We start from the raw sequence: 9,447 nt of genomic DNA, 5'->3' as shown, positions 1-9,447 counted from the left end.
TTAGATTATGCTGTAATATGATTGAGGAGTGATATAATTTGGCTTGAACATTGTTTCATTATTTACCATAGTTAAAAAAATTTTTTACTTTACAAGAAATCTAAATTTATACAACTATTGCCACTTAAAAATGTCTTACATCATTGTACCAAGAGTTACATATGTTTTTACTCAACGTGAAATGCATATCATTAAATACTAAACAATAACATGTGTCACTTTACCATTCCTTGATCAGCCTTTCCACAACACAAATGAACAACTACTGACAGAGGAGCTACAGAGAAACGCAGTTCAGCACTTCTGGTGTGTCAGTGCAACTCATTGTCAAAGTGATGAAAGGTACACAGAATTCTCGAAATCATCAGTGCACATGTAATGCCCTCACATTCCTGGCCTACCTTAATGAGGAACACCAGTTCAACACAGCCCGACTTGATAAGGTGCTTGAACAGGGAGATGCACTCTACTGTTGGATTAAAACAAATCTTCAGCAGGAGAGGCGTTATACACAAATCATCTGACCATGGAGGACCTGCCCAAAGAAGTTCATGCTGACATAAATGTCTACAGTGTGAAAATGGACAACATAAGGTACGGATACCTGAAAGCAGAGACAAAACTTATCAAAGAAAAGGATGGTGGTTGCCTCTTGCTAGTCGCCTTGTATGTCTGTCAACAGATGTGAACTATGCTTTGCTCATGGTTTCGCCTCAGTGCATTGCAGTTTTCCGTGACAAATCTGGGAGGTATGGATTATTTGATTCACATTCAAGAAGTGCAGCAGGTTTACCCCAGCCAAATGGAACAGCAGTCATGCTCACTTTCACTCATGTGAATGACCTGATCACCCACCTGCATAACTTTTCAAAAATCAAGGCAGGTATGCAAGATATGAGTTTGTGCCTGTTTCTTTCAAAAGAGTCAGCACTCACAAGAACAGCCTGCACAGTCAACTCAAGCAACACCAGGAGCAACAGCTACATCACCACAAAATGATGAACCACAAATCACAAATCCCACTGTGCAAGTGCCTCAACCAGAATCAGCCCAAACCTACATGACAATGTTAGAAAGTGCTTTAAACCCACAACAAGACAAAATGGCTTCAAATCAAATTTGTGAACATCAACTTGAAACATCTGTTGATCCAACAAGCAATCCAAACAGAACAACAAGAAATCTCGAACTCAATAATGAAAGAGATAAAGTCATAGATAAACCCCCAAAAGCAAGAAATGTATGCAGATTAAATAAACGACGGCGTGGGAAAGCTATTCGTCAAGCTCAAAGTCACAAGCAGCATCTAAAAGCTAAAGAAAAATCTTCATCTGAAGACTTGGCAAAGAAGATAACAAAAAAAGACACGAAAGCAACGATATGCCTGCTTTCCTGAATTTCGAATGAAAAAATTACAGGCTGTGAAAACTCAATATGCTCAAAACTGTCATCGCCGTATACAAAAACTGTTGTCAGCCAAAGGTTATTATGCAATCCTCATATTCAAGAGAAGATAAAAGCCCACAAAGTGAAGAGATACCAAATGATCCTCATTTTCAACAAAAAAAGAGAGACTACATTATCAGAAGATATACACAGATGCCAGCTTTCGAACCAGACAGAAAATATGTGTTCCGAAGATACAACACGGATGCTGACTTTCAAAGCAGACAGAAGCAATATCTGGTCCAAAGGTACAACACGGATGCTGACTTTCAAAGCAGCGAAAAAATACATAAGAACAAAATATGCATCGGATCCAAACTACAGGCACAAACAAAAAACAATTCATGCCAGGTATCATAATGACTCACAATTCAGACTGCACCATATACAGCGCTGTGCAGAGTACCAGAGACACAAAATGGCTACCACTGCATCTTTCGCCATTTATAAAAAGTTGTGTGCGCAGAGAATAAAGAAGAAATACAGACGACTAGTAACACAATTCCAGCAGGGTCCACAGTCTGAAGCACAGCCCCAGCTTGTAGTGAATAGTGTGATGCAAGCAGCCACATTAGCTTTCCGTGAAACAATTAAGTTAGGACCCACCCATGTCTGTACAGTGTGCCACAGAACTCTGTTTCCTAATCAAGTTAAACACTGCAAAAGATCAAAGTATGTTAAAATAGTCACATTGTTGACACTTGCTTGACAGGAAATTTGTCCATGTTTGTGATGGGGAATGCTCAGCTAATTGTACTTTCCAAAACAGAATGGAGAGTGGATTTGCTACAACTGTGACAGCCACCTACAACGAGGAAAGATCCTTCCATCGCAGTGGCAAACAATTTAGCACTAGCACCCATTCCAATTGAACTGAGTCAATTAAATGTACTAGAACGACAACTGATTGCTAAAATTCTCCCGTTTGCCAAAATCATTGCATTACCAAAAGGACAGCAAAGAGCCGTACATGGGCTGTTGTTTGTGTACCGTCGGATGTGGAAACCACAGTAAACTGTCTTCCCAGACCTAGCAATGAAGCCCAGCTCCTGCAGGTACAACTGAAAAGACACATCAGATTCAAAGGATACCAACACTTCTACACTGTGAACATGAAGAATGTGTTAGCAGGATTATCAAAGCTAAAAGAGATGCATTCAGAATACAAAGATGTATCTATTGATGACGCTACTTTTGCTGATCCCACAAATAATCAGATAATCGAGACGGAACATGACACTGCTGATGCAGATATTCAAGATGCACTGCCCAGAAACTTCGACAACCAAATTGTACCAGAAAGAAGAACCACTGAGGATACAACAGCTGGAATACTTGAGCCATGTCATGATGTAAACGAACTATTGGAGCCTGAACAGTCAAATGGAGAGCCCTTACAAGATACGGAGAAAGAAAAGGAAGAACTTCGCCTGGTCTTGTTCTAGACACCTGTATGCAACCACCAGATATAGCACAGGACATTTTATCATATGGTGAAGGAATATTTAGCATTGCACCCGCCCAAGGAAATAGACCTGTTGGCTTCTTCTCTGTTCCTAAACTTGAAGCCATGGCCTTTCCTGTGCAGTTCCAACTGGACAGAACACATTAGATGAAGCCAGACAAGTCAAACTGTCCCCAAGCATGTATTTTAATACACGGCTGTTCTCTGCAGATACACGGTTTGCAACTGACCAAAGCTACCTATTCTTTGCACAGTTTGTAACAGAAACACATGGCTACAAACAGCATGTCCATCCAATTGCGCAAAGGTAAGGCAATCACCAAGGATGGACGTAGAATTTGTAACAGAATGCTTCAAAATAAAGACGAAGTGGAGAGACTGATAAATAACAAAGATGCAACACGCTTCATGAAACCTCTGAGAGGTACTCCAGCCTATTGGGAGAAGGCACTGAAAGATCTGCATGCTATGGTCAGACAGTTAGGAAAGCCGACTTTTTTCCTGACATTTTCAGCTGCTGAAATGAGATGGCCTGAGGTTGTTGAGGTCATAAAAATCAACAAGGTGAACAAGTGGATTTTTCACAACTTGACTGGAACACAAAGTGTGAAATTCTCCGAAGCAACCCTGTGACTGTGATGCGATTGTTTGAAAAAAGAGTCGATGCACTAATGACAACACTGATCCTGTCCCCAGCACAGCCCATCGGTGAAGTAGAAGATTACTTTTATCGAGTGGAGTTTCAGGCCAGAGGTAGCCCTCATATCCATTTACTGGTTTGGGTCAAAGATGCACCTAAATTTGGAAGCGACCTTGAAGACCACGTGTACAAATTTATTGACAAGTACATAACATGTAAGATGCCTGACCAAAATGCCGATCCTGAACTTCACAAAATTGTGTCTGAGGTTCAAGTCCACAGCAGAAATCACTCCAGATCCTGCAAAAAAGGTAATGTGTCATGTAGGTTTGGGTTCCCCAAACTACCGGTAGACCAAACAATGATCACTTTCCCAAGCCCAGATGATGACGATGATCACAATGATAAGCAGCATAGCACAAGTAAGGAGAAAGGCACAAATGAAAAACAAAAGCAAAAAAAGACGAATGGCGCTCGCAAAAAGAAAGAGGCCAAAGAAAAACTCCAGCCATTGAGAGATTTGCTCTGTGACCCAAATTCCTCGTTTGAGGACTTGTCTGAGCTGCTTCACAAATGCAATTAACTTATGAACAATACTTGGATTGTGTCTTCAATTTAAGCAATGGCCATGTCATCCTCTTAAAGCGTGAACCTAATGACTGCTGGGTGAATGCATACAATGCAGATCTGCTGAGAGCCTGGAATGCCAACATGGACATCCAATATGTCATTGATGACTACAGCTGCCTGATGTACATGATGTCTTATGTCTCTAAACCCGAATTTGAGATGACACAATTTCTTAATGGAGTCATCCAGGAGGTCAAAAAGTCCAATGTCAATGAAAGAGATGAAATGAAACAGATAATGCAGGCATATGCTAAACACAGAGAAGTCAGTGCCCAAGAATCCGTGGCAAGGACATGCAGCCTGCCACTAAAAAAGTGTTCACGCAGTGTGGTGTTCATACAGACTGATGATGATGCCCTGAAAATGAGTCTCCCGATGAGCAGGTTGCAGAGCATGGCACCAGATGATGAAAATGTGTGGATGTCTGGATTGCCAGAAAAATATGCAAACAGACCCAGAACACCTGAGTTTGAAAGAATGTGTTTGGCTGAATTTGCTTCAGAGTACAGGATTCTCTACAGCCGTCAAACAGAGTCAAAAAATGCCATCCCTCTTTTGAATAACATGGGTTATATTCAAAAGAGAACAAGAGGGAAACCTGCAATAATCAGATATCCTCGCTTCTCAGAAAAAACAACCAGAGAAGTTTTATAGCAGACTACTAAAACTTTATTTTCCACATCGATCAAATGATGACCTTAAAAACACAGAACCCCACATCCGAACAGTTCTACAAAAGTGGACGAAAACATGGTTTTGCAGTACGGCCAATTGTTACCTTTAACAAAAAGCGTTATGAAAGCCATGGCAAAACAATGGAAAGGGCATTGGAACAGATTGAACAACAAGGCCCACTTATCAATGCATGGAACACCTTTGCACCTGAGGTTGAAGTAGATCGTTTAGAGTGTGTGGCCCAACGACAATCCAGACATGACACTGACGAAAATGAAATGGACATTGTTCCAGACTACCAAGTCAGTGGTAGCAGCAGTGGAGCCATGCCAGCAATCATAGCACCAAAGCTGAGCCCAGACTTTGTCAGAAAAATGTACCAAAGTCTGAATGAAACCCAAGCATCCATATTCTACGCAGTGCGTGAGTGGTGTTTCAAACTTGTGTGGGGTCACTGTCCTGAGCAGTTCTTTTATTTTGTCTCTGGAGGAGCTGGCTGTGGAAAATCACATGTTATCAAGTGCATATATGAGGAGGCAACAAAGATTTTGCACCAACTCCCAGATTCCGTGACCAAGCAGACATGTCCTACCCTGCAGTCCTGCTGCTGCATTTACTGGCACTGCAGCTTTTAACATATCTGGGAAAACACTGCACTCTCTGCTAAAGCTGCCAAAATCTTTAAAACCGCCGTATCAGGGACTGGGGAATGCACTGGATGAAGTGAGAGCTTCACTTTCAAATGCAGAGATTCTGGTCATTGATGAGATATCTATGGTTTCTAAAGACCTTTTTGCCTACATCCACTGGAGACTTCAGCAGATCAAAGGAAACAAGAAGCCTTTTGGTGGGATGTCTATCCTTGCAGTAGGAGACTTTTACCAGCTGCCACCCTTGGAAAAGCCAAACCACTCTGTGTGTACGAGGACAATGTCCTTGATCTCTGGAAAGACTATTTCCACATGGTCAACCTGACAGAAATCATGCGACAGAAAGATGATCATTCTTTTGCTGAAGTTCTGAACAGGATAAGAGTAAGCAAAAAACAGATTCTCTTGAAGCCAATGATAAAGCCTTGCTCACACAGGCTATCCATGACATAAAAGACTGTCCATCTAATGTATTACACATTTATGCTACAAACAAAGAGGTGACAAACACAATTCAGCAACTGTAACTGCTCTTCATTCTGATATCATAAATATTCAGGCCGAAGACTACAGAAAAGACCACGAACGGGTGAGATGGTCCTGCTGGCAGATATGATGAAAGGCAGATTTACCTGATAACATACAAGCTGCACCTGGAGTGCGTGTTATGATTATTAGAAATTTGGATGTTGAAGATGGGCTTGTTAATGGGACATTTGGAACAATCACGAACATTGTGACAACCACACAGGATGGACCAAAAACTGTGAATCTCATTGGACTTACGCTGGACAATCAAAATTCTGGGCAAAAATTTCGCAGAAAAATACAAGGATCCTCAGACAACCTGGTATATATTGAGAAATGTGAAGAATCTACAAGTAAAAAAGGAGTTCTTCGCAGGCAATTTCCAATGAAGTTGGCCTTTGCATGTACAGCTCACAAAGTACAAGGCATGACAATGGAGTCAGCAGTAGTATGTTTGAAGCGTGTTTTTGAACCTGGAATGGCCTATGTTGCACTCAGCCGCACAACCTCACTTAAAGGACTGTACATCACAGACTTTGATGAAAGGAAAATCTATGCTGATCCTGCCATCACAGATGCACTCAAAAATATGAGACATGCATCATTTGAGAATGCAAGACCACTGTTGCAATTCTTAAAATCAGTTGTTCCCACAGTCCCCACGTGACAATTATCCATCACAATGCACAAGGTCTCCCAACTCACATGGAGGACATGAGATGCCACCATGAACTCAGCCTTGCTGATGTTTTATGCATAACAGAAACTCACTTGTCTGGATCATCAGTTTCTCCCCGCTTCCAGCTCGAACAGTACAACATGGCCACACGCAACAGACACGTCTCTTACACAAACCATACAGACATGGCAAAGGTAAATGGCGGTGGAGTTGCAATGTACTACAAACAGTTCTTACAGCAGAGTCTCGAAAATACCTGCAAAATGTGACTGACCTTGAATTTGTTGTTATCAAGGTTGAATCGCCAGTCACAGCTTTGATAGCAACTGTATACAGGCCACCAAATTACAGCCACGTGAGGTTTTTACCACAAATGCAATGTCTTTTGGACTCATTGGAAATGATGAATTGCCAACCAATTATTGTTTGTGGAGACTTCAATGAGGACCTTATGAGCAGAGGAAAAAACCCATCCAAGAACTGTTTCAGTCAAGAGGATATGCACAACTTATTACTGCTGCAACTACCGAAAAACACACATTGATTGATCACCTTTACATATCACAGCCATACGCCTGCCTCCAATCAGGTGTTCTGAATACATATCACAGTTATCACAACCCCATTTATTGTGTAATTCACTAACACAAAATGACTGCAAGGTTGTGAGGGATATGGACTTGCCAAGTGATCTTAGTGTCTTTGCAACTGAGCACACTCTACACCAACAAGGACAGCTCACCAGTGGGAGCTGATAGATAAGACTGCTCTCATCCATTGAAGAGCTGACCAGAAACGTGAACAGAGACTGCAACTGCACCTGATGGGATCCCTGCCATAACAGGTAATTGTATTTTTGTTTCTTACTTTATATTGTAACATTTGATATTGTTTGAAACAAACTATAATCTCATCCATTAATTAAGTCATCCATTCATTCATAACTCCTCAGATGTGTTCTGTCCAGTGAAGGCAGTGAGAAGCCCTACACTGATCTTGAAACTGTGCCACGCTAGTAGAGACCGGCTACAAGGATGGGCAGGTATAGTGAAATTAAAATGCACCTTTTGTTCAACAGGTTTATATATACAGTCAAGTGATCAAAAGACACCAGTATTAAACCCATTTAAACCAACTACATGCTTGGATTGGAACTGTATACAGGCCACCAAATTACAGCCACGTGTGGTTTTACCTAATAGCAACTTACCCATCCAAAGACACCAGTATTAAGCAAATTTCTTTTTTTACTACCTTTTTAATATAGTTTTGGGTCATTTAGTTCTAAAGTTAGATTTGTTTTCCAATTATTTTTAGAACTTCATTACTTGCCATTTCGCTAACTGAAGAGCTGCGCTTTGTGATGTCTCTTGTTTTATTGTTTTAAATTGTGTTTTCCTTTTATCTGTTTCTAGCTGTTTTCGCAAAGTCAGCCAACCACTTGCTTCCAAATGACCCTTATCCAGAAGTATCCGTGAGTGCCTCATCAACAGAAACTAAAGTGGAGACCTACCTCTCAGAGAAAAACGCACACATAAGAAAAGCCGACCCACTTCAGTACTGGGAAGAACATCCTAATCTGTTTCCCTCTATGGCTGCTGTTGCGATCCAGTGTGCCCCTGTAGCTCTGTGGACAGTTTTGGATTTGTTTACATCTCACCCAACCGCTCACGGCAGATGGCTGCACCTCTCTAAGCCTGGTTGCCGGAGGTTTCTTCCTGTTAAAAGGGAGTTTTTCTGAACACACTCTACCAACAAGGACAGCTCACCAGTGGGAACTGATAGATAAGACTGCTGATGTGCTCTCATCCATTGAAGAGCTGACCAGAAACGTGAACAGAAAGACTGCACCTGATGGGATCCCTGCCATAACAGGTCATTTGTATTTTTTTGTTTTACTTTATATTCTTTGAAACAAACTATAATCTCATCCATTCATTAAGTCATCCATTTTCATAACTCCTCAGATGTGTTCTGTCCAGTGAAGGCAGTGGAGAAGCCCTACACTGATCTTGAAACTGTGCCACGCTAGTAGAGACCGGCTACAAGGATGGGCAGGTATAGTGAAATTAAAATGCACCTTTTGTTCAACAGGTTTATATATACAGTCAAGTGATCAAAAGACACCAGTATTAAACCATTTAAACCAACTACATGCTTGGATTGGAACTGTATACAGGCCACCAAATTACAGCCACGTGTGGTTTTTACCTCGCATGGCACTTACCTCATCAAAGACACCAGTATTAAGCCAATTTCTTTTTTTACTTTTTTATAGTTTTGGGTCATTTAGTTCTAAAGTTAGATTTGTTTTCCCAATTATTTTTTAGAACTTCATTACTTGCCAGTTTGCTAACTGAAGAGCTGCGCTTTGTGATGTCTTTGTTTTATTGTTTTAAATTGTGTTTTCTTTTATCTGTTTCTAGCTGTTTTCGCAAAGTCAGCCAACCACTTGCTTCCAAATGACCCTTATCCAGAAGTATCCGTGAGTGCCTCATCAACAGAAACTAAAGTGGAGACCTACCTCTCAGAGAAAAACGCACACATAAGAAAAGCCGACCCACTTCAGTACTGGGAAGAACATCCTAATCTGTTTCCCTCTATGGCTGCTGTTGCGATCCCAGTGTGCCCCCTGTAGCTCTGTGGACAGTTTTGGATTTGTTTACATCTCACCCAACCGCTCACGGCAGATGGCTGCACTCTCTAGCCTGGTTCTGCGGAGGTTTCTTCCTGT

The 9,447-nt window shown here is 41.3% G+C and overlaps 2 long non-coding RNA genes across 2 annotated transcripts; both read left to right on the top strand.

Annotated features, from left to right (window-relative positions):
- The first annotated feature begins 7,692 nt into the window (after nt 1–7,692).
- On the top strand, nt 7,693–8,320 carry LOC109199199 (uncharacterized). Its single transcript, XR_002059658.2, has 2 exons — nt 7,693–7,755; nt 8,129–8,320. It is a non-coding gene; the product is annotated as an uncharacterized LOC109199199 (long non-coding RNA).
- A 140-nt stretch (nt 8,321–8,460) lies between these two features.
- Nucleotides 8,461–8,711, top strand: LOC109199200 (uncharacterized). Its single transcript, XR_002059659.2, has 2 exons — nt 8,461–8,588; nt 8,681–8,711. It is a non-coding gene; the product is annotated as an uncharacterized LOC109199200 (long non-coding RNA).
- Nucleotides 8,712–9,447: the final 736 nt, after the last annotated feature.

This window comes from Oreochromis niloticus, unplaced genomic scaffold (genome assembly GCF_001858045.2).
Source record: "Oreochromis niloticus isolate F11D_XX unplaced genomic scaffold, O_niloticus_UMD_NMBU tig00006925_pilon, whole genome shotgun sequence".
Classification (NCBI taxonomy): domain Eukaryota; kingdom Metazoa; phylum Chordata; class Actinopteri; order Cichliformes; family Cichlidae; genus Oreochromis; species Oreochromis niloticus.
The sequence above is the reverse complement of the archived record's forward strand: the minus strand, read 5'-3'. Positions and strand labels throughout refer to the sequence as shown.